The 25984-nt window shown below is 49.0% G+C and overlaps 1 pseudogene; it reads left to right on the forward strand.

The window, feature by feature from the left end:
- Positions 1-522: 522 nt before the first annotated feature.
- On the forward strand, positions 523-25730 carry LOC140407400 (BTB/POZ domain-containing adapter for CUL3-mediated RhoA degradation protein 3-like; annotated as a pseudogene).
- Positions 25731-25984: the final 254 nt, after the last annotated feature.

Raw genomic sequence — 25984 nt, forward strand, 5'->3', positions numbered from 1 at the left:
ATCAGTTGGGAGGCGCCTGACCAATCGGTGCCGGCGCTGGGGGCGGGGCACTGCCGGCGCTGGGGGCGGGGCACTACCTGTGCCCCTGGCAGGCGGGCATTATTGATTGACAGCGTATTCAGGCCAATCGGAGCGAGGTGTTGTCGAATGGGCATGCCTGGGGGCGGGCCTTAGTGACGTCAGGGATCTCCTGTCTATGGGGTTGGGAAGGCCGCCTAGCTCTCTCCAATGGAAGCGCCGCCCAACCTGATTGACACCTGCTCCGCCCAATAGAAAGAGGATGTGGGTGGATGGTGAGCGGTGATTTGTTGCTCGCCCCTGTGATTGACAACTGTGCCGCCCAATGGGAGAGCACCGTGCACCGTGGGTGACGCCGGTCGCAGTCCAACCGGAAGCGAGGCGGGAGGGCGGGTTCTCTGGCGAGGCTGGCGGCCAATGGGAGAGCCGCCCTTTCTGATGGACGGCGCGGCGGACCAATGGGAGGGCGGGATTGGGGCGCCGAGTCCCGCCCTCCCCGCGTTCTCCCGTCAATCGGCGGCGGTCGATGGTGGCGGCGGCCTGCTGATTGTCGCCGCTCTTCTCGGAGGCGGCCGCCCTCACCCCCACCCCCGGGCCTCAGGCGCTCCCACCAACCCCCCCCTGTGTCCGCTCGCCCCTTGCGGGCTTTTTGTGACGCCTTTCGCGTTCAGTGTGGGTGTCCCTTTAAGACTTAAAGGGTCCACCCTCCCATTATTTTGGTGTCCCCTTTAAGATTTAAAGGGACCTGACCTGTTATCCCCAACCACCCCCAATTTTGAGATCTGAAGCGACCCCCCCCCCCCCAACCACCCCTTTAAAAAAAAATTAAAGGGACCACTCCCTTTCCTTTGGCCTCCCCCCTTAAGACTTAAAGGGACCATCCCCTTTACTGTATTGTGGCCCCCGCCCTTCCAGATTTGGAGGGTCCTTCCGTTTTGTTTGCCCCTCCCCTTTTCACAGTTAAAGGGACAACCCCTGACCTTATTGACGATTTAAAGGGACCATCTCCTGCTAGGGATCCCTTAAAGGGACATCACCAACCCCCCCCCCCGGCTCTGGTAGGGCATGTCCGGGATGTCGGATCCTCCAGGGGAGAGGGCTGAGGGTCCCATTCTGCTCATGGCCTCTCCAGCCCTGCCCCCCGCCGACGGCAAGCCCCTCAGTCCCCAGCAGCAGCAAGTACGTCAAGCTCAACGTAGGGGGCTGCCTCCACTACACCACGGTGCAGACCCTCTCCAAGCAAGAGACCGTCCTCAAGGCCATGTTCAGTGGCAACATGGAGGTCCTGACGGACCATGAAGGTCTCGCTTCTCTCCCGCACCTTCCAAGGGGGCGATGGCGGTGGGTGGGCGGGAGATGTGGGGGGGGGGGGGGCGGGCGCTGTGGGGGAGAAAGCAAGACACCTTATTGTCAATTCACTGACTGCATTGAAACGTGAGAGAAGAGACTTCAGCAGGACATTGACTAGACAAGTGGGCGGGCAAGTGGCAGATACAGTTTAACACAGAGAAATATGAAGTGGTTTATTTTGGTGGGAAAAACGTGTAGAGACGATTTAAAGTAAAGGGTACAATTGTAAATGGGGACGGCAGGAGCAGGGGGGGTGGGGGGTCTGTGTATAAATCGGTGATGGTCGGGACAGGTTGAGCGAGAGCTCAGTTAATAAAGCGAACAGCATCCTGGGATTTATTAACGGGGCGCAGAGTACAAGAGGCAGGAGGTTCTGTAAACAAAGGGATCAGTGCTGGGATGTCAACCTTTTAGTATTTATAAAAATGACCTGGATGAAGGGGCGGTTGTTAAATTCATTGACGGCATGAAGTTGGGTAGGAAAGTAAGTTGTGAAGAAGACGCAAGGAGGCTTCAAAGGGTGGATTCAGCGAGTGGGGAAGAAATCTGGCAAATGGAGTATAATGGGGAAAAATGTGAAATGGTCCATTTTGGCAGAAGCAGTTTGAAAAACGAGGCTTATTGTCTAAATGGAGAGAGATTGCAGAGCTCTGAGGATGCAGAGGGATCTGGGAGCCCGAGGGTATGAATCTCAAAAGGTTTGGAAAGAACGATTCCGGGGAGGAGGAACCTCTGACGGCGGCAGATTGGAGAAGGTGGGGCCTGTTCTCCTTGGGGAAGAGAATGTCGAGAGAAGATTTAGATGGGTTTGAAATTGCGAGGCGGGGGAGTCGGGGACAGAGCGAGGGAGAGTCTGTCCCTGTTGACGGGAGGATCGGGGCGAGTGGGAGGTGGGTGACTGGGACGAGACTGAGAACGAGTGCTGGTCAGTTGAGGATTTGGGGAGGGCGGTGGATTATTGCCTGACGAGCTGAATGTGTGGGCTGAGGGTCAAGGGGAGCGGGGTGAGGCTGGCTGGCTCTGGTACACACGAGTGCATTCTGGGTACCCTCACTATTCCCTCACTCACTCCCTGTGACTAACCCGCAGGCTGGATCCTGGTCGACAGGTGCGGGAAGCACTTTGGCACTCTGCTTAACTACCTACGTGACGGCGCAGTACCCCTACCCGAGTCTGTGCGGGAAATCGAGGAGCTACAGCTCGAGGCAAAATACTATCTCATTGAGGGGCTGGTGGAGGACTGCCAGCTCGCATTAAAGGTATGGGGTGCGCGGCGGAGAGAGTGTTATAACGGAGAGTCTGATACTGAGGGACCGTGTGAGAGAGAGAGTGTTATAACTGAGAGTCTGATACTGAGGGACAGTGTAACAGAGAGAGTGTTATAACTGAGAGTCTGATACTGAGGGACAGTGTGAGAGAGAGAGTGTTATAACTGAGAGTCTGATACTGAGGGACAGTGTGAGAGAGTGTTATAACTGAGAGTCTGATACTGATGGACAGTGTGAGAGAGAGTGTTATAACTGAGAGTCTGATACTGAGGGACAGTGTAACAGAGAGAGAGTGTTATAACTGAGAGTCTGATACTGAGGGACAGTGTGAGAGAGAGTGTTATAACTGAGAGTCTGATACTGAGGGACAGTGTAACAGGGAGAGTGTTATAACTGAGAGTCTGATACTGAGGGACAGTGTGAGAGAGAGTGTTATAACTGAGAGTCTGATACTGAGGGACAGTGTGAGAGAGAGAGTGTTATAACTGAGAGTCTGTTACTGAGGGACAGTGTGAGAGAGAGAGTTATAACTGAGAGTCTGATACTGAGGGACAGTGTAACAGGGAGAGTGTTATAACTGAGAGTCTGATACTGAGGGACAGTGTGTGTGAGAGAGTGTTATAACTGAGAGTCTGTTACTGAGGGACAGTGTGAGAGAGAGTGTTATAACTGAGAGTCTGATACTGAGGGACAGTGTGAGAGAGAGAGTGTTATAACTGAGAGTCTGACACTGAGAGACAGTGTGTGAGAGAGAGTGTTATAACTGGGAGTCTGATACTGAGGTACATTGTAACAGAGAGAGTGTTATAACTGAGAGTCTGATACTGAGGGACAGTGTAACAGAGAGAGTGTTATAACTGAGAGTCTGACACTGAGGGACAGTGTGTGAGAGAGAGTGTTATAACTGAGAGTCTTATACTGAGGGACAGTGTAACAGAGAGAGTGTTATAACTGAGAGTCTGATACTGAGGGACAGTGTGTGAGAGAGAGTGTTATAACTGAGAGTCTGATACTGAGGGACAGTGTAACAGAGAGAGTGTTATAACTGACAGTCTGATACTGAGGGACAGTGTAACAGAGAGAGTGTTATAACTGAGAGCCTGATACTGAGGGACAGTGTGTGTGAGAGAGTGTTATAACTGAGAGTCTGACACTGAGGGCCAGTGTGAGAGAGAGTGTTATAACTGAGAGTCTGATACTGAGGGACAGTGTGAGAGAGAGTGTTATAACTGAGAGTCTGATACTGAGGGACAGTGTAACAGAGAGTGTTATAACTGAGAGTCTGATACTGAGGGACAGTGTGTGTGAGAGAGTGTTATAACTGAGAGTCTGATACTGAGGGACAGTGTAACAGAGAGAGTGTTATAACTGAGAGTCTGATACTGAGGGACAGTGTAACAGAGAGAGTGTTATAACTGAGAGTATGATACTGAGGGACAGTGTAACAGAGAGAGTGTTATAACTGAGAGTCTGACACTGAGGGACAGTGTGTGAGAGAGAGTGTTATAACTGAGAGTCTGATACTGAGGGACAGTGTAACAGAGAGAGTGTTATAACTGAGAGTCTGACACTGATGGACAGTGTGTGAGAGAGAGTGTTATAACTGAGAGTCTGATACTGAGGGACAGTGTAACAGAGAGAGTGTTATAACTGAGAGTCTGATACTGAGGGACAGTGTGTGAGAGAGAGTGTTATAACTGAGAGTCTGATACTGAGGGCCAGTGTGAGAGAGAGTGTTATAACTGAGAGTCTGATACTGAGGGACAGTGTGAGAGAGAGTGTTATAACTGAGAGTCTGATACTGAGGGACAGTGTAACAGACAGTGTTATAACTGAGAGTCTGATACTGAGGGACAGTGTGAGAGAGAGTGTTATAACTGAGAGTCTGATACTGAGGGACAGTGTGAGAGAGAGTGTTATAACTGAGAGTCTGATACTGAGGGACAGTGTAACAGAGAGAGAGTGTTATAACTGAGAGTCTGATACTGAGGGACAGTGTGTGAGAGAGTGTTATAACCGAGAGTCTGATACTGAGGGACAGTGTAACAGAGAGAGAGTGTTATAACTGAGAGTCTGATACTGAGGGACAGTGTGAGAGAGAGTGTTATAACTGAGAGTCTGATACTGAGGGACAGTGTGAGAGAGAGAGAGAGAGTGTTATAACTGAGAGTCTGATACTGAGGGACAGTGTGAGAGAGAGAGTGTTATAACTGAGAGTCTGATACTGAGGGACAGTGTGACAGAGAGAGAGTGTTATAACTGAGAGTCTGATACTGAGGGACAGTGTAACAGAGAGAGTGTTATAACTGAGAGTCTGATACTGAGGGACAGTGTGTGTGAGAGAGTGTTATAACTGAGAGTCTGATACTGAGGGACAGTGTGTGAGAGAGAGTGTTATAACTGAGAGTCTGATACTGAGGGACAGTGTAACAGAGAGAGTGTTATAACTGAGAGTCTGATACTGAGGGACAGTGTGAGAGAGAGAGTGTTATAACTGACTGTCTGATACTGAGGGACAGTGTGTGAGAGAGTGTTATAACTGAGAGTCTGATACTGAGGGACAGTGTGAGAGAGAGAGTGTTATAACTGAGAGTCTGATACTGAGGGACAGTGGCAGAGAGAGAGTGTTATAACTGAGAGTCTGATACTGAGGAACAGTGTAACAGAGAGAGTGTTATAACTGAGTCTGATACTGAGGGACAGTGTGAGAGAGAGTGTTATAACTGAGAGTCTGATACTGAGGGACAGTGTAACAGAGAGAGTGTGATAACTGTGAGTCTGATACTGAGGGACAGTGTGAGAGAGAGAGAGTGTTATAACTGAGAGTCTGATACTGAGGGACAGTGTGAGAGAGAGAGAGAGTGTTATAACTGAGAGTCTGACACTGAGGGACAGTGTGTGAGAGAGAGTGTTATAACTGAGAGTCTGATACTGAGGGACAATGTGAGAGAGAGTGTTATAACTGAGAGTCTGATACTGAGGGACAGTGTAACAGAGAGAGTGTTATAACTGAGAGTCTGATACTGAGCGACAGTGTGAGAGAGAGAGAGTGTTATAACTGAGAGTCTGATACTGAGGGACAGTGTAACAGAGAGAGTGTTATAACGGAGAGTCTGATACTGAGAGTCAGTGAGAGAGAGTGTTATAACTGAGAGTCTGATGCTGAGGGACAGTGAGAGAGAGAGAGAGTGTTATAACTGAGAGTCTGATACTGAGGGACAGTGTGAGAGAGTGAGTGTTATAACTGAGAGTCTGATACTGAGGGACAGTGTGTGAGAGAGAGTGTTATAACTGAGAGTCTGATACTGAGGGACAGTGTGAGAGAGAGAGTGTTCTACCCGAGAGTCTGATACTGAGGGACAGTGTGTGAGAGAGAGTGTTATAACTGAGAGTCTGATACTGAGGGACAGTGTGAGAGAGAGAGTGTTCTACCCGAGAGTCTATACTGAGGGACAGTGAGAGAGAGAGAGTGTTATAACTGAGAGTCTGAAACTGAGGGACAGTGTGTGAGAGAGAGTGTTATAACTGAGAGTCTGATACTGAGGGACAGTGTGTGAGAGAGAGTGTTATAACTGAGAGTCTGATACTGAGGGACAGTGTAACAGAGAGAGTGTTATAACTGAGAGTCTGATACTGAGGGACAGTGTGTGAGAGAGTGTTATAACTGAGAGTCTGATACTGGGGGACAGTGTGAGAGAGAGAGACTGTTATAACTGAGAGTCTGATACTGAGGGACAGTGTGAGAGAGAGAGTGTTATAACTGAGAGTCTGATACTGAGGGACAGTGTGAGAGAGAGTGTTATAACTGAGAGTCTGATACTGAGGGACAGTATAACAGAGAGAGTGTTATAACTGAGAGTCTGATACTGAGGGACAGTGTGAGAGAGAGAGTGTTATAACTGAGAGTCTGATACTGAGGGACAGTGTAACAGAGAGAGTGTTATAACTGAGAGTCTGATACTGAGGGACAGTGTGTGAGAGAGAGTGTTCTAACTGAGAGTTTGATACTGAGGGACAGTGTGTGAGAGAGTTATAACTGAGAGTCTGATACTGAGGGACAGTGTGAGAGAGAGAGAGTGATAACTGAGAGTCTCATACTGAGGGACAGTGTGTGAGAGAGTGTTATAACTGAGAGTCTGATACTGAGGGCCAGTGTGAGAGAGAGTGTTATAACTGAGAGTCTGATACTGAGGGACAGTGTGTGAGAGAGTGTTATAACTGAGAGTCTGATAGTGAGGGACAGTGTGTGAGAGAGAGTGTTATAACTGAGAGTCTGATACTGAGGGACAGTGTAACAGAGAGAGTGTTATTACTGAGAGTCTGATACTGAGGGACAGTGTGAGAGAGAGAGTGTTATAACTGAGAGTCTGATACTGAGGGACAGTGTAACAGAGAGAGAGTGTTATAACTGAGAGTCTGATAGTGAGGGACAGTGTGTGAGAGAGAGTGTTATAACTGAGAGTCTGATACTGAGGGACAGTGTGTGAGAGAGAGTGTTATAACTGAGAGTTTGATACTGAGGGACAGTGTAACAGGGAGAGTGTTATAACTGAGAGTCTGATACTGAGCGACAGTGTGAGAGAGAGAGAGTGTTATAACTGAGAGTCTGATACTGAGGGACAGTGTGTGAGAGAGTGTTATAACGGAGAGTCTGATACTGAGAGTCAGTGAGAGAGAGTGTTATAACTGAGAGTCTGATGCTGAGGGACAGTGAGAGAGAGAGAGAGTGTTATAACTGAGAGTCTGATACTGAGGGACAGTGTGAGAGAGTGAGTGTTATAACTGAGAGTCTGATACTGAGGGACAGTGTGTGAGAGAGAGTGTTATAACTGAGAGTCTGATACTGAGGGACAGTGTGAGAGAGAGAGTGTTCTACCCGAGAGTCTGATACTGAGGGACAGTGTGTGAGAGAGAGTGTTATAACTGAGAGTCTGATACTGAGGGACAGTGTGAGAGAGAGAGTGTTCTACCCGAGAGTCTATACTGAGGGACAGTGAGAGAGAGAGAGTGTTATAACTGAGAGTCTGATACTGAGGGACAGTGTGTGAGAGAGAGTGTTATAACTGAGAGTCTGATACTGAGGGACAGTGTGTGAGAGAGAGTGTTATAACTGAGAGTCTGATACTGAGGGACAGTGTAACAGAGAGAGTGTTATAACTGAGAGTCTGATACTGAGGGACAGTGTGTGAGAGAGTGTTATAACTGAGAGTCTGATACTGGGGGACAGTGTGAGAGAGAGACTGTTATAACTGAGAGTCTGATACTGAGGGACAGTGTGAGAGAGAGTGTTATAACTGAGAGTCTGATACTGAGGGACAGTGTGTGAGAGAGAGTGTTATAACTGAGAGTCTGATACTGAGGGGCAGTGTGACAGAGAGAGTGTTATAACTGAGAGTCTGACACTGAGGGACAGTGTGAGAGAGAGAGTGTTATAACTGAGAGTCTGATACTGAGGGACAGTGTGAGAGAGAGTGTTATAACTGAGAGTCTGATACTGAGGGACAGTATAACAGAGAGAGTGTTATAACTGAGAGTCTGATACTGAGGGACAGTGTGAGAGAGAGAGTGTTATAACTGAGAGTCTGATACTGAGGGACAGTGTAACAGAGAGAGTGTTATAACTGAGAGTCTGATACTGAGGGACAGTGTGTGAGAGAGAGTGTTCTAACTGAGAGTTTGATACTGAGGGACAGTGTGTGAGAGAGTTATAACTGAGAGTCTGATACTGAGGGACAGTGTGAGAGAGAGAGAGTGATAACTGAGAGTCTCATACTGAGGGACAGTGTGTGAGAGAGTGTTATAACTGAGAGTCTGATACTGAGGGCCAGTGTGAGAGAGAGTGTTATAACTGAGAGTCTGATACTGAGGGACAGTGTGTGAGAGAGTGTTATAACTGAGAGTCTGATACTGAGGGCCAGTGTGAGAGAGAGTGTTATAACTGAGAGTCTGATACTGAGGGACAGTGTGTGAGAGAGAGTGTTATAACTGAGAGTCTGATACTGAGGGACAGTGTGTGAGAGAGAGTGTTATAACTGAGAGTCTGATACTGAGGGACAGTGTGAGAGAGAGAGTGTTATAACTGAGAGTCTGATACTGAGGGACAGTGGCAGAGAGAGAGTGTTATAACTGAGAGTCTGATACTGAGGGACAGTGTGAGAGAGAGAGTGTTATAACTGAGAGTCTGATACTGAGGGACAGTATAACAGAGAGAGTGTTATAACTGAGAGTCTGATACTGAGGGACAGTGTGTGAGAGAGAGTGTTATAACTGAGAGTCTGATACTGAGGGACAGTATAACAGAGAGAGTGTTATAACTGAGAGTCTGATACTGAGGGACAGTGTGAGAGAGAGAGTGTTATAACTGAGAGTCTGATACTGAGGGACAGTGTGTGAGAGAGAGTGTTATAACTGAGAGTCTGATACTGAGGGACAGTATAACAGAGAGAGTGTTATAACTGAGAGTCTGATACTGAGGGACAGTGTGAGAGAGAGTGTTATAACGGAGAGTCTGATACTGAGGGACAGTGTGTGAGAGAGAGAGTGTTATAACTGAGAGTCTGATACTGAGGGACAGTGTGAGAGAGAGAGTGTTATAACTGAGAGTCTGATACTGAGGGACAGTGTGAGAGAGAGAGTGTTATAACTGAGAGTCTGACACTGAGGGACAGTGTAACAGAGAGAGAGTTATAACTGAGAGTCTGATACTGAGGGACAGTGTGTGAGAGAGAGTGTTATAACTGAGAATCCGATACTGAGGGACAGTGTGACAGAGAGAGAGTTATAACTGAGAGTCTGATACTGAGGGACAGTGTGTGAGAGAGAGTGTTATAACTGAGAGTCTGATACTGAGGGACAGTGTGAGAGAGAGAGTGTTATAACTGAGATTCTGTAACTGAGGGACAGTGTGAGAGAGAGAGTGTTATAACAAGAGTCTGATACTGAGGGACAGTGTAACAGAGAGAGAGTGTTATAACTGACAGCCTGATACTGAGGGCCAGTGTGAGAGAGAGTGTGTTATAACTGAGAGTCTGATACAGAGGGACAGTGTGAGAGAGAGAGTGTTATAACTGAGAGTCTGATACTGAGGGACAGTGTGTGAGAGAGAGTGTTATAACTGAGAGTCTGATACTGAGGGGCAGTGTGAGAGAGAGAGTGTTATAACTGAGAGTCTGATACTGAGGGACAGTGTGAGAGAGAGAGTGTTATAACTGAGAGTCTGATACTGAGGGACAGTGTGTGAGAGAGAGTGTTATAACTGAGAGTCTGATACTGAGGGACAGTGTAACAGAGAGAGTGTTCTAACTGAGAGTCAGATACTGAGGGACAGTGTGAGAGAGAGTGTTATAACTGAGAGTCTGATACTGAGGGGCAGTGTGAGAGAGAGTGTTATAACTGAGAGTCTGACACTGAGGGACAGTGTGAGAGAGAGAGTGTTATAACTGAGAGTCTGATAATGAGGGACAGTGTAACAGAGAGAGTGTTATAACTGAGAGTCTGATACTGAGGGACAGTGTGAGAGAGAGTGTTATAACGGAGAGTCTGATACTGAGGGACAGTGTGTGAGAGAGAGAGTGTTATAACTGAGAGTCTGATACTGAGGGACAGTGTGAGAGAGAGAGTGTTATAACTGAGAGTCTGACACTGAGGGACAGTGTAACAGAGAGAGAGTTATAACTGAGAGTCTGATACTGAGGGACAGTGTGTGAGAGAGAGTGTTATAACTGAGAATCTGATACTGAGGGACAGTGTGACAGAGAGAGAGTTATAACTGAGAGTCTGATACTGAGGGACAGTGTGTGAGAGAGAGTGTTATAACTGAGAGTCTGATACTGAGGGACAGTGTGAGAGAGAGTGTTATAACTGAGAGTCTGATACTGAGGGACAGAGTGAGACAGAGTGTTATAACTGAGAGTCTGATACTGAGGGACAGTGTGAGAGAGAGTGTGTTATAACTGAGAGTCTGATACTGAGGGACAGTGTGAGAGAGAGAGTGTTATAACTGAGAGTCTGATACTGAGGGTCAGTGTGTGAGAGAGTTTTATAACTGAGAGTCTGATACTGAAGGACAGTGTAACAGAGAGAGTGTTATAACTGAGAGTCTGATACTGAGGGACAGTGTGAGAGAGAGAGTGTTATAACTGAGAGTCTGATACAGAGGGACAGTGTAACAGAGAGAGTGTTATAACTGAGAGTCTGATACTGAGGGACAGTGTGAGAGAGAGTGTTATAACTGAGAGTCTGATACTGAGGGACAGTGTGTGAGAGAGTGTTATAACTGAGAGTCTGATACTGAGGGACAGTGTGAGAGAGAGAGTGTTATAACTGAGAGTCTGATAATGAGGGACAGTGTGAGAGAGAGAGTGTTATAACTGAGAGTCTGATACTGAGGGACTGTGTGACAGAGAGAGAGTGTTATAACTGAGAGTCTGATACTGAGGGACAGTGTGACAGAGAGAGAGTGTTATAACTGAGAATCTGATACTGAGGGACAGTGTGAGAGAGAGAGTGTTATAACTGAGAGTCTGATACTCAGGGACACTGTGTGAGAGAGAGTGTTATAACTGAGAGTCTGATAATGAGGGACAGTGTGAGAGAGAGAGTGTTATAACTGAGAGTCTGATACTGAGGGACTGTGTGACAGAGAGAGAGTGTTATAACTGAGAGTCTGATACTGAGGGACAGTGTGACAGAGAGAGAGTGTTATAACTGACAGCCTGATACTGAGGGCCAGTGTGCGAGAGAGTGTGTTATAACTGAAAGTCTGATACAGAGGGACAGTGTGAGAGAGAGAGTGTTATAACTGAGAGTCTGATACTGAGGGACAGTGTGAGAGAGTGTGTTATAACTGACAGTCTGATACTGAGGGACAGTGTGAGAGAGAGTGTTATAACTGAGAGTCTGATACTGAGGGGCAGTGTGAGAGAGAGAGTCTTATAACTGAGAGTCTGATACTGAGGGACAGTGTGAGAGAGAGTGTTATAACTGAGAGTCTGATACTGAGGGACAGTGTGTGAGAGAGTGTTATAACTGAGAGTCTGATACTGAGGGACAGTGTGAGAGAGTGTGTTATAACTGAGAGTCTGATACTGAGGGACAGTGTAACCGAGAGAGTGTTATAACTGACAGTCTGATACTGAGGGACAGTGTGAGAGAGAGTGTTATAACTGAGAGTCTGATACTGAGGGGCAGTGTGAGAGAGAGAGTGTTATAACTGAGAGTCTGATACTGAGGGACAGTGTAACAGAGAGAGTGTTATAACTGAGAGTCTGACACTGATGGACAGTGTGTGAGAGAGAGTGTTATAACTGAGAGTCTGATACTGAGGGACAGTGTGAGAGAGAGTGTTATAACTGAGAGTCTGATACTGAGGGACAGTGTGAGAGAGAGAGTCTTATAACTGAGAGTCTGATACTGAGGGACAGTGTGAGAGAGAGAGTGTTATAACTGAGAGTCTGATACTGAGGGACAGTGTAACCGAGAGAGTGTTATAACTGACAGTCTGATACTGAGGGACAGTGTGAGAGAGAGTGTTATAACTGAGAGTCTGATACTGAGGGGCAGTGTGAGAGAGAGAGTGTATTAACTGAGAGTCTGATACTGAGGGACAGTGTGTGAGAGAGAGTGTTATAACTGAGAGTCTGATACTGAGGGACTGTGTGACAGAGAGAGTGTTATAACTGAGAGTCTGATACTGAGGGACTGTGTGTGAGAGAGTGTTATAACTGAGAGTCTGATACTGAGGGACAGTGTAACAGAGAGAGTGTTATAACTGAGAGTCTGATACTGAGGGACAGTGTGTGAGAGAGTGTTATAACTGAGAGTCTGATACTGAGGGACAGTGAGAGAGAGAGTGTTATAACTGAGAGTCTGATACTGAGGGACAGTGTAACAGAGAGAGTGTTATAACTGAGAGTCTGATACTGAGGAACAGTGTGTGTGAGAGAGTGTTATAACTGAGAGTCTGATACTGAGGGACAGTGTGAGAGAGAGAGTGTTATAACTGAGAGTCTGAAACAGAGGGACAGTGTGAGAGAGAGTGTTATAACTGAGAGTCTGATACTGAGGGACAGTGTAACAGAGAGAGTGTTATAACTGAGAGTCTGTAACTGAGGGACAGTGTGAGAGAGTGTTATAACTGAGAGTCTGATACTGAGGGACAGTGTTTGAGAGAGTGTTATAACTGAGAGTCTGATACTGAGGGACAGTGTGTGAGAGAGAGTGTTATAACTGAGAGTCTGATACTGAGGGACAGTGTGTGAGAGAGAGTGTTATAACTGAGTCTGATACTGAGGGACAGTGTAACAGAGAGAGAGTGTTATAACTGAGAGTCTGATACTGAGGGACAGTGTGAGAGAGAGAGAGAGTGTTATAACTGAGAGTCTGATACTGAGGGACAGTGTAACAGAGAGAGTGTTATAACTGAGAGTCTGATACTGAGGGACAGTGTAACAGAGAGAGTGTTATAACTGAGAGTCTGATACTGAGGGACAGTGTGTGAGAGAGCGTTATAACTGAGAGTCTGATACTGAGGGACAGTGTGAGAGAGAGTGTGAAAACTGACAGTCTGATACTGAGGGACAGTGTGAGAGAGAGAGTGTTATAACTGAGAGTCTGATACTGAGGGACAGTGTGAGAGAGAGAGTGTTATAACTGAGAATCTGATACTGAGGGACAGTGTGAGAGAGAGTGTTATAACTGAGAGTCTGATACTGAGGGACAGTGTGAGAGAGAGAGTGTTATAACTGAGAATCTGATACTGAGGGACAGTGTGTGAGAGAGAGTGTTATAACTGAGAGTCTGAGACTGAGGGACAGTGTGAGAGAGAGAGAGTGTGATAACTGAGAGTCTGATACTGAGGGACAGTGTGAGAGAGAGAGTGTTATAACTGAGAGTCTGATACTGAGGGACAGTGTGTGTGAGAGAGTGTTATAACTGAGAGTCTGATACTGAGGGACAGTGTGAGAGAGAGAGTGTTATAACTGAGAGTCTGATACTGAGGGACAGTGTGTAAGAGAGTGTTATAAGGGAGAGTCTGATACTGAGAGTCAGTGAGAGAGAGTGTTATAACTGAGAGTCTGATACTGAGGGACAGTGTAACAGAGAGAGTGTTATAACTGAGAGTCTGATACTGAGGGACAGTGTGTGAGAGAGAGTGTTATAACTGAGAGTCTGATACTGAGGGACAGTGTGTGAGAGAGTGTTATAACTGAGAGTCTGATACTGAGGGAGAGTGAGAGAGAGAGAGTGTTATAACTGAGAGTCTGATACTGAGGGACAGTGTAACAGAGAGAGAGTGTTATAACTGAGAGCCTGATACTGAGGGACTGTGTGAGAGAGAGTGTTATAACTCAGAGTCTGATACTGAGGGACATTGTGAGAGAGAGAGTGTTATAACTGAGAGTCTGATACTGAGGAACAGTGTAACAGAGAGAGTGTTATACCCGAGAGTCTATACTGAGGGACAGTGAGAGAGAGAGAGAGTGTTATAACTGAGAGTCTGATGCTGAGGGACAGTGTGTGAGAGAGAGTGTTATAACTGAGAGTCTGATACTGAGGGACAGTGTGAGAGAGAGAGTGTTCTACCCGAGAGTCTGATACTGAGGGACAGTGTGTGAGAGAGAGTGTTATAACTGAGAGTCTGATACTGAGGGACAGTGTGAGAGAGAGAGTGTTCTACCCGAGAGTCTATACTGAGGGACAGTGAGAGAGAGAGAGTGTTATAACTGAGAGTCTGATACTGAGGGACAGTGTAACAGAGAGAGTGTTATAACTGAGAGTCTGATACTGAGGGACAGTGTGTGAGAGAGAGTGTTATAACTGAGAGTCTGATACTGAGGGACAGTGTGAGAGAGAGAGTGTTATAACTGAGAGTCTGATACAGAGGGACAATGTGTGAGAGAGAGTGTTATAACTGAGAGTCTGATACTGAGGGACAGTGTAACAGAGCGAGTGTTATAACTGAGAGTCTGATACTGAGGGACAGTGTGTGAGAGAGAGTGTTATAACTGAGAGTCTGATACAGAGGGACAGTGTGTGAGAGAGAGTGTTATAACTGAGAGTCTGATACTGAGGGACAGTGTAACAGGGAGAGTGTTATAACTGAGAGTCTGATACTGAGGGACAGTGTGTGAGAGAGTGTTATAACTGAGAGTCTGATACTGAGGGACAGTGTGTGAGAGAGAGTGTTATAACTGACAGTCTGATACTGAGTCACAGTGTGTGATAGAGAGTGTTATAACTGAGAGTCTGATACTGAGGGACAGTGTAACAGGGAGAGTGTTATAACTGAGAGTCTGATACTGAGGGACAGTGTGTGAGAGAGTGTTATAACTGAGAGTCTGATACTGAGGGAGAGTGAGAGAGAGAGAGTGTTATAACTGAGAGTCTGATACTGAGGGACAGTGTAACAGAGAGAGAGTGTTATAACTGAGAGCCTGATACTGAGGGACTGTGTGAGAGAGAGTGTTATAACTCAGAGTCTGATACTGAGGGACAGTGTGAGAGAGAGAGTGTTATAACTGAGAGTCTGATACTGAGGAACAGTGTAACAGAGAGAGTGTTATACCCGAGAGTCTATACTGAGGGACAGTGAGAGAGAGAGAGAGAGTGTTATAACTGAGAGTCTGATGCTGAGGGACAGTGTGTGAGAGAGAGTGTTATAACTGAGAGTCTGATACTGAGGGACAGTGTGAGAGAGAGAGTGTTCTACCCGAGAGTCTGATACTGAGGGACAGTGTGTGAGAGAGAGTGTTATAACTGAGAGTCTGATACTGAGGGACAGTGTGAGAGAGAGAGTGTTCTACCCGAGAGTCTATACTGAGGGACAGTGAGAGAGAGAGAGTGTTATAACTGAGAGTCTGATACTGAGGGACAGTGTAACAGAGAGAGTGTTATAACTGAGAGTCTGATACTGAGGGACAGTGTGTGAGAGAGAGTGTTATAACTGAGAGTCTGATACTGAGGGACAGTGTGAGAGAGAGAGTGTTATAACTGAGAGTCTGATACAGAGGGACAATGTGTGAGAGAGAGTGTTATAACTGAGAGTCTGATACTGAGGGACAGTGTAACAGAGCGAGTGTTATAACTGAGAGTCTGATACTGAGGGACAGTGTGTGAGAGAGAGTGTTATAACTGAGAGTCTGATACAGAGGGACAGTGTGTGAGAGAGAGTGTTATAACTGAGAGTCTGATACTGAGGGACAGTGTAACAGGGAGAGTGTTATAACTGAGAGTCTGATACTGAGGGACAGTGTGTGTGAGAGAGTGTTATAACTGAGAGTCTGTTACTGAGGGACAGTGTGAGAGAGAGTGTTATAACTGAGAGTCTGACACTGAGAGACAGTGTGTGAGAGAGAGTGTTATAACTGAGAGTCTGATACTGAGGGACAGTGTGTGAGAGAGTGTTATAACTGAGAGTCTGATACTGAGGGACAGTGTGTGAGAGAGAGTGTTATAACTGACAGTCTGATACTGAGTCACAGTGTGTGATAGAGAGTGTTATAACTGAGAGTCTGATACTGAGGGACAGTGTAACAGGGAGAGTGTTATAACTGAGAGTCTGATACTGAGGGACAGTGTGAGAGAGAGAGTGTTATAACTGACAGTCTCATACTGAGGGACAGTGTGTGAGAGAGTGTGTTATAACTGAGAGTCTGATACTGAGGGACAGTGTGTGAGAGAGAGAGTGTTATAACTGAGAGTCTGACACAGGGACAGTGTGAGAGAGAGAGTGTTATAACTGAGAGTCTGATACTGAGGGACAGTGTGAGAGAGAGAGTGTTATAACTGAGAGTCTGATACTGAGGGACAGTGTGAGAGAGTATTATAACTGAGAGTCTGATACTGAAGGACAGTGTAACAGAGAGAGTGTTATACCCGAGAGTCTGAGACTGAGGGACAGTGTGAGAGAGTGTTATAACTGAGAGTCTGATACTGAGGGACAGTGTGTGAGAGAGTGTTATAACTGAGAGTCTGATACTGAGGGACAGTGTGAGAGAGAGAGTGTTATAACTGAGATTCTGATACTGAGGGACAGTGTGTGAGAGAGAGTGTTATAACTGAGAGTCTGATACTGAGGGACAGTGTGTGAGAGAGTGTTATAACTGAGAGTCTGATACTGAGGGACAGTGTGAGAGAGAGAGTGTTATAACTGAGAGTCTGATACTGAGGGACAGTGTGAGAGAGAGAGTGTTATAACTGAGAGTCTGATACTGAGGGACAGTGTGTGAGAGAGTGTTATAACTGAGAGTCTGATACTGAGGGACAGTGTGAGAGAGAGAGTGTTATAACTGAGAGTCTGATACTGAGCACAGTGTGACAGAGAGAGAGTGTTATAACTGAGAGTCTGATACTGAGGGACAGTGTAACAGAGAGAGTGTTATAACTGAGTCTGATACTGAGGGACAGTGTGAGAGAGAGAGTGTTATAACTGAGAGTCTGATACTGAGGGACAGTGTGAGAGAGAGAGTGTTATAACTGAGTCTGATACTGAGGGACAGTGTGAGAGAGAGAGTGTTATAACTGAGAGTCTGATACTGAGGGACAGTGTGTGAGAGAGAGTGTTATAACTGAGAGTCTGATACTGAGGGACAGTGTGAGAGAGAGTGTTATAACTGAGTCTGATACTGAGGGACAGTGTGAGAGAGAGAGTGTTATAACTGAGAGTCTGATACTGAGGGACAGTGTGAGAGAGAGAGTGTTATAACTGAGAGTCTGATACTGAGGGACAGTGTAACAGAGAGAGTGTTATAACTAAGAGTCTGATACTGAGGGACAGTGTGTGAGAGAGAGTGTTATAACTGAGAGTCTGATACTGAGGGACAGTGTAACAGAGAGAGTGTTATAACTGAGAGTCTGATACTGAGGGACAATGTGAGAGAGAGAGTGTTATAACTGAGAGTCTGATACTGAGGGACAGTGTGAGAGAGAGTGTTATAACTGAGAGTCTGATACTGAGGGACAGTGTAACAGAGAGAGTGTTATAACTGAGAGTCTGATACTGAGGGACAGTGTGTGAGAGAGTGTTATAACTGAGAGTCTGATACTGAGGGACAGTGTGTGAGAGAGAGTGTTATAACTGAGAGTCTGATACTGAGGGACAGTGTGAGAGAGAGAGTGTTATAACTGAGAGTCTGATACTGAGGGACAGTGTGAGAGAGAGAGTGTTATAACTGAGAGTCTGATACTGAGGCACAGTGTGAGAGAGAGTGTTATAACTGAGAGTCTGATACTGAGGGACAGTGTAACGGAGAGAGTGTTATAATTGAGAGTCTGATACTGAGGGACAGTGTGAGAGAGAGAGTGTTATAACTGAGAGTCTGATACTGAGGGACAGTGTGAGAGAGTGTTATAACTGAGAGTCTGATACTGAGGGACAGTGTGAGAGAGAGTGTTATAACAGAGTCTGATACTGAGGGACAGTGTAACAGAGAGAGAGTGTTATAACTGAGAGTCTGATACTGAGGGACAGTGTGAGAGAGAGAGTGTTATAACTGAGAGTCTGATACTGAGGGACAGTGTGAGAGAGTGTTATAACTGAGAGTCTGATACTGAGGGACAGTGTGAGAGAGAGAGTGTTATAACTGAGAGTCTGACACTGAGGGACAGTGTAACAGAGAGAGTGTTATAACTGAGAGTCTGATACTGAGGGACAGTGTGAGAGAGAGAGTGTTATAACTGAGAGTCTGATACTGAGGGACAGTGTGTAAGAGAGTGTTATAAGGGAGAGTCTTATACTGAGAGTCAGTGAGAGAGAGTGTTATAACTGAGAGTCTGATGCTGAGGGACAGTGTGAGAGAGAGAGTGTTATAACTGGGAGACTGATACTGAGGGACAGTGTGTGAGAGAGAGTGTTATAACTGAGAGTCTGATACTGAGGGACAGTATAACAGAGAGAGTGTTATAACTGAGAGTCTGATACTGAGGGACAGTGTGAGAGAGAGTGTTATAACTGAGAGTCTGATACTGAGGGACAGTGTAACAGAGAGAGTGTTATAACTGGGAGACTGATACTGAGGGACAGTGTGTGAGAGAGAGTGTTATAACTGAGAGTCTGATACTGAGGGACAGTATAACAGAGAGAGTGTTATAACTGAGAGTCTGATACTGAGGGACAGTGTGTGAGAGAGTGTTATAACTGGGAGTCTGATACTGAGGGACAGTGTGTGAGAGAGTGTTATAACTGGGAGTCTGACACTGAGGGACAGTGTAACAGAGAGTGTTATAACTGAGAGTCAGACACTGAGGGACAGTGTGACAGAGAGAGTGTTATAACTGAGAGTCTGATACTGAGGGACAGTGTAACCGAGAGAGTGTTATAACTGAGAGTCTGATACTGAGGGACAGTGTGAGAGAGAGTGTTATAACTGAGAGTCTGACACTGAGGGACAGTGTAACAGAGAGAGTGTTATAACTGAGAGTCTGATACTGAGGGACAGTGTCACAGAGAGAGTGTTATAACTGAGAGTCTGACACTGAGGGACAGTGTGTGAGAGAGAGTGTTATAACTGAGAGTCTGATACTGAGGGACAGTGTAACAGAGAGAGTGTTATAACTGAGAGTCTGATACTGAGGGACAGTGTCACAGAGAGAGAGTGTTATAACTGAGAGTCTGATACTGAGGGACAGTGTCACAGAGAGAGTGTTATAACTGAGAGTCTGATACTGAGGGACAGTGTGAGAGAGAGTGTGTTATAACTGAGAGTCTGATACTGAGGGACAGTGTAACAGAGAGAGTGTTATAATTGAGAGTCTGATACTGAGCGACAGTGTAACAGAGAGAGTGTTCTCACTGAGAGTCTGATACTGAGGGACAGTGTGAGAGAGTGTTATAACTGAGAGTCTGATACTGGGGGACAGTGTGTGAGAGAGAGTGTTCTAACTGAGAGTCTGATACTGAGGGACAGTGTGTGAGAGAGAGTGTTATAACTGAGAGTCTGATACTGAGGGACAGTGTAACAGAGAGAGTGTTATAACTGAGAGTCTGATACTGAGGGACAGTGTGTGTGAGAGTGTGTTATAACTGAGAGTCTGATACTGAGGGACAGTGTGTGAGAGAGAGCGTTATAACTGAGAGTCTGATACTGAGGGACAGTGTGAGAGAGAGAGTGATATAACTGAGAGTCTGATACTGAGGGACAGTGTGTGAGAGAGAGTGTTATAACTGAGAGTCTGATACTGAGCGACAGTGTGTGAGAGAGAGCGTTATAACTGAGAGTCTGATACTGAGGGACAGTGTGTGAGAGAGAGTGATATAACTGAGAGTCTGATACTGAGGGACAGTGTGTGAGAGAGAGTGTTATAACTGAGAGTCTGATACTGAGGGACAGTGTGTGAGAGAGTGTTATAACTGAGAGTCTGATACTGAGGGACAGTGTGTGAGAGAGAGTGTTATAACTGAGAGTCTGATACTGAGGGACAGTGTGAGAGAGTGTTATAACTGAGAGTCTGATACTGAGGGACAGTGTGTGAGAGAGTGTTATAGCCGAGAGTCTGATACTGAGGGACAGTGTAACAGAGAGAGTGTTATAACTGAGAGTCTGATACTGAGGGACAGTGTAACAGAGAGAGTGTTATAACTGAGAGTCTGATACTGAGGGACAGTGTAACAGAGAGAGTGTTATAACTAAGAGTCTGATACTGAGGGACAGTGTGTGAGAGAGAGTGTTATAACTGAGAGTCTGATACTGAGGGACAGTGTAACAGAGAGAGTGTTATAACAGAGTCTGATACTGAGGGACAGTGTAACAGAGAGAGTGTTATAACTGAGAGTCTGATACTGAGGGACAGTGTGTAAGAGAGTGTTATAAGGGAGAGTCTTATACTGAGAGTCAGTGAGAGAGAGTGTTATAACTGAGAGTCTGATACTGAGGGACAGTGTAACAGAGAGAGTGTTATAACTGAGAGTCTGATACTGAGGGACAGTGTGAGAGAGAGAGTGCTTTAACTGAGAGTCTGATACTGAGGGACAGTGTGTGAGAGAGTGTTATAACTGAGAGTCTGATACTGAGGGAGAGTGAGAGAGAGAGAGTGTTATAACTGAGAGTCTGATACTGAGGGACAGTGTAACAGAGAGAGAGTGTTATAACTGAGAGCCTGATACTGAGGGACTGTGTGAGAGAGAGTGTTATAACTGAGAGTCTGATACTGAGGGACAGTGTGAGAGAGAGAGTGTTATAACTGAGAGTCTGATACTGAGGAACAGTGTAACAGAGAGAGTGTTATACCCGAGAGTCTATACTGAGGGACAGTGAGAGAGAGAGAGAGTGTTATAACTGAGAGTCTGATGCTGAGGGACAGTGTGAGAGAGAGTGTTATAACTGAGAGTCTGATACTGAGGGACAGTGTAACAGAGAGAGTGTTATAACTGGGAGACTGATACTGAGGGACAGTGTGTGAGAGAGAGTGTTATAACTGAGAGTCTGATACTGAGGGACAGTATAACAGAGAGAGTGTTATAACTGAGAGTCAGACACTGAGGGACAGTGTGAGAGAGAGTGTTATAACTGAGAGTCTGATACTGAGGGACAGTGTAACCGAGAGAGTGTTATAACTGAGAGTCTGATACTGAGGGACAGTGTGAGAGAGAGTGTTATAACTGAGAGTCTGACACTGAGGGACAGTGTAACAGAGAGAGTGTTATAACTGAGAGTCTGATACTGAGGGACAGTGTCACAGAGAGAGTGTTATAACTGAGAGTCTGATACTGAGGGACAGTGTGAGAGAGAGAGCGTTATAACTGAGAGTCTGATACTGAGGGACAGTGTGAGAGAGAGAGTGTTATAACTGAGAGTCTGACACTGAGGGACAGTGTGTGAGAGAGAGTGTTATAACTGAGAGTCTGATACTGAGGGACAGTGTGAGAGAGAGTGTGTTATAACTGAGAGTCTGATACTGAGGGACAGTGTAACAGAGAGAGTGTTATAATTGAGAGTCTGATACTGAGCGACAGTGTAACAGAGAGAGTGTTCTCACTGAGAGTCTGATACTGAGGGTCAGTGTGAGAGAGTGTTATAACTGAGAGTCTGATACTGAGGGACAGTGTGTGAGAGAGAGTGTTATAACTGAGAGTCTGATACTGAGGGACAGTGTGTGAGAGAGAGTGTTATAACTGAGAGTCTGATACTGAGGGACAGTGTAACAGAGAGAGTGTTATAACTGAGAGTCTGATACTGAGGGACAGTGTGTGAGAGAGAGTGTTATAACTGAGAGTCTGATACTGAGGGACAGTGTGTGAGAGAGAGCGTTATAACTGAGAGTCTGATACTGAGGGACAGTGTGAGAGAGAGAGTGTTATAACTGAGAGTCTGATACTGAGCGACAGTGTGTGAGAGAGAGCGTTATAACTGAGAGTCTGATACTGAGGGACAGTGTGAGAGAGAGAGAGTGTTATAACTGAGAGTCTGATACTGAGGGACAGTGTGAGAGAGAGAGTGTTATAACTGAGAGTCTGATACTGAGGGACAGTGTGAGAGAGAGAGAGTGTTATAACTGAGAGTCTGATACTGAGGAACAGTGTGTGAGAGAGAGTGTTATAACTGAGAGTCTGATACTGAGGGACAGTGTGAGAGAGGGAGAGTGTTATAACTGAGAGTCTGATACTGAGGGACAGTGTGAGAGAGAGAGTGTTATAACTGAGAGTCTGATACTGAGGGACAGTGTGAGAGAGAGAGAGTGTTATAACTGAGAGTCTGATACTGAGGGACAGTGTGAGAGAGAGAGTGTTATAACTGAGAGTCTGATACTGAGGGAAAGTGTGTGAGAGAGTGTTATAACTGAGAGTCTGATACTGAGGGACAGTGTGAGAGAGAGAGTTATAACTGAGAGTCTGACACTGAGGGACAGTGTGTGAGAGAGCGTTATAACTGAGAGTCTGACACTGAGGGACAGTTTAACAGAGTGTGTTATAGCCGAGAGTCTATGCTGAGTGTTGAGGGGATGTATTTGGTTTGCGTTGCAGCGGCGGAGTGAATCGTGCAGTGCGGACTGTCGCATCCCGATGATAACCTCGGCCAAAGAGGAACGCAAAATTGTTGCAGCTTCGAGCAAGGTCAGTGTTTGTATCCCTGCCAGGTTACAGGCCCCCCCGCTCGCGGCTACCAACTCTCCTCTCCCCCCCCCCCCCCCCCCAACCCCCCCCCCCCCCCCCCCCCCCCCCGGGCTTACCAACTCTCAACCCCCTCCTCCTCCCCCCCCCCACCCCCCGCCTACCAACTCTCCTCCCCCTCCCCCCCCCCCCCCACCTACCAACTCCCCTCCCCCTCCCCCTTCCCCCCCCCCCCCCCCCTGCCTACCCGGGGTACGTGTCCCCTCCACGGGCACTGACTCTCCCCGGGGTACAGGTCCCCCCATGGGCACCGACTCTCCCCAGGTTACGGGTACCCCATACGGGCACCGACTCTCCCCGGGGTAAGGGTTCCCCCCCCCGTGCACCGACTCTACCCAGGTTACGGGTACCCCATACGGGCACTGACTCTCCCCGGGGTACGGGTACCCCATACGGGCACCGATTCTCCCCAGGGTACGTTTCTCCCCATGGGCACCGACTCTCCCTGGGGTACGGGTCCCCCCTCCCACGGGTACTGACTCTCACCAGGGTACGGGTACACCCCACGGGCACTGACTCTCTCCAGGGTACGGGTACCCCCATGGGCACCGATTCTCCCTGGGGTACGGATCCCCCCCACGGGCACCGACTCTCCCCGGGGTACGTTTCTCCCCATGGGCACCGACTCTCCCTGGGGTACGGGTACCCCCACGGGCACCGACTCTCCCTGGGGTACGGGTACACCACACGGGCACTGACTCTCCCCAGGGTACGGGTACCCCCACGGGCACCGACTCTCCCTGGGGTACAGGTCCCCTCCCACGGGCACCGACTCTCCGTGGGTACGGGTCCCCCCCACGGGCACCGACTCTCCCCGGGGTACAGTTCCCCCCCATGGGCACCGACTCTCCCCGGGGTAAGGGTCCCACCCCGTGCACCGACTCTACCCAGGTTACGGGTACCCCATACGGGCACCGACTCTCCCCAGGGTACGTTTCTCCCCATGGGCACCAACTCTCCCTGGGGTACGGGTCCCCCCTCCCACGGGCACTGACTCTCCCCAGGGTACGGGTACACCCCACGGGCACTGACTCTCTCCAGGGTACGGGTACCCCCATGGGCACCGATTCTCCCTGGGGTACGGATCCCCCCCACGGGCACCGACTCCCCCGGGGTACGTTTCTCCCCATGGGCACCGACTCTCCCTGGGGTACGGGTACACCCCACGGGCACTGACTCTCCCCAGGGTACGGGTACACCCCACGGGCACCGACTCTCCCTGGGGTACGGGTACACCCCACGGGCACTGACCCTCCCCAGGGTATGGGTACCCCCCCATGGGCACTGACTCCCCAGGGTATGGGTCCCCCCCCATGGGCACTGACTCTCCCCAGGGTACGGGTCCCCCCCATGGGCACCGACTCTCCCTGGGGTATGGGTCCCCCCATGGGCACCGACTCTCCCTGGGTATGGGTCCCCCCCACGGGCACTGACTCTCCCCGGGGTATGGGTCCCCCCACGGGCACCAACTCTCCCTGGGTATGGGCCCCCCCCCACGGGCACCGACTCTCCCCAGGGTACGGGTCCCCCCCACGGGCACCGACTCTCCCCGAGGTATGGGTCCACCCCCCACGGGCATCGACTCTCCCTGGGTATTGGTCCCCCCCCACGGGCACCGACTCTCCCTGGGTATGGGTCCCCCCCACGGGCACCGACTCTCCCTGGGTATGGGTTCCCCCCACGGGCACAGACTCTCCCTGGGTATGGGTCCCCCCCACGGGCACCGACTCTCCCTGGGGTATGGGTCCCCCCACGGGCACCGACTCTCCCTGAGTATGGGTCCCCCCCACGGGCACCGACGCTCCCCAGGGTACGGGTCCCCCCCATGGGCACCGACTCTCCCTGGGGTATGGGTCCCCCCATGGGCACCGACTCTCCCTGGGTATGGGTCCCCCCCACGGGCACTGACTCTCCCCGGGGTATGGGTCCCCCCACGGGCACCAACTCTCCCTGGGTATGGGCCCCCCCCCACGGGCACCGACTCTCCCCAGGGTACGGGTCCCCCCCACGGGCACCGACTCTCCCCGAGGTATGGGTCCACCCCCCACGGGCATCGACTCTCCCTGGGTATTGGTCCCCCCCCACGGGCACCGACTCTCCCTGGGTATGGGTCCCCCCCACGGGCACCGACTCTCCCTGGGTATGGGTTCCCCCCACGGGCACAGACTCTCCCTGGGTATGGGTCCCCCCCACGGGCACCGACTCTCCCTGGGGTATGGGTCCCCCCACGGGCACCGACTCTCCCTGAGTATGGGTCCCCCCCACGGGCACCGACGCTCCCCAGGGTACGGGTCCCCCCACGGGCACCGACTCTCCCCGGGTTAGGGTCCCCCCCCCACGGGCACCGACTCTCCCCGGGGTATGGGTCCCCCCCACGGGCATCGACTCTCCCTGGGCATGGGTCCCCCCCACGGGCACCGTCTCTCCCTGGGTATGGGTCCCCCCCCACGGACACCGACACTCCCAGGGGTATGGGTTCCCCCCACGGGCACAGACTCTCCCTGGGTATGGGTCCCCCCCACGGGCACCGACTCTCCCTGGGTACGGGTCACCCCCACGGGTACTGACTCTCCCCGGGGTACGGGTCACCCCCACGGGTACTGACTCTCCCCGGGGTACGGGTCACCCCCACGGGTACTGACTCTCCCCGGGGTACAGGTCCCCCCCACGGGCACCGACTCTCCCTGGGGTACAGGTCCCCCCTGCGGGCACCGACTCTCCCTGGGGTACAGGTCCCCCCCGCGGACACCGACTCTCCCTGGGTCTGGGTCCCACCAAGGTCACCGACTCTCCCTGGGTACGGGTCGTTTCCCCGCCCCCCCCACGGGCACCGACTCTCCCTGGGTACGGGTCCCCCCCGCGGGCACCGACTCTCCCTGGGTCTGGGTCCCACCAAGGTCACCGACCCCTCGTTACTGTTCCTTTGTCTTTTCACAGCCGGTGGTGAAGTTGCTCCACAATCGCAGTAACAACAAGTATTCATACACCAGGTAAGAGTCCGCTCGCAGATCCAGGTCCTTCCACCCTCACAGTCTCGTCCCTGCTCAACACCACAAGCTTGGTGCGAAACAGCTCCGTCCTCACCCTGGTCTCTGTCCCCTGTGTCTCAATCTGGTAACATTTCCATCCACTTCACTAACCCCCTCCAGCCCCGACTCCCCTCCCTATCTCTGTAACCTCCTCCAGCCCCTGCAACCCTCCCTATCTCTGTAACCTCCTCCAGCCCCTACACCCCTCCCTATCT

Source organism: Scyliorhinus torazame, unplaced genomic scaffold (assembly GCF_047496885.1).
Source record: "Scyliorhinus torazame isolate Kashiwa2021f unplaced genomic scaffold, sScyTor2.1 scaffold_1537, whole genome shotgun sequence".
In the NCBI taxonomy this organism is placed as follows: Eukaryota; Metazoa; Chordata; class Chondrichthyes; order Carcharhiniformes; family Scyliorhinidae; genus Scyliorhinus; species Scyliorhinus torazame.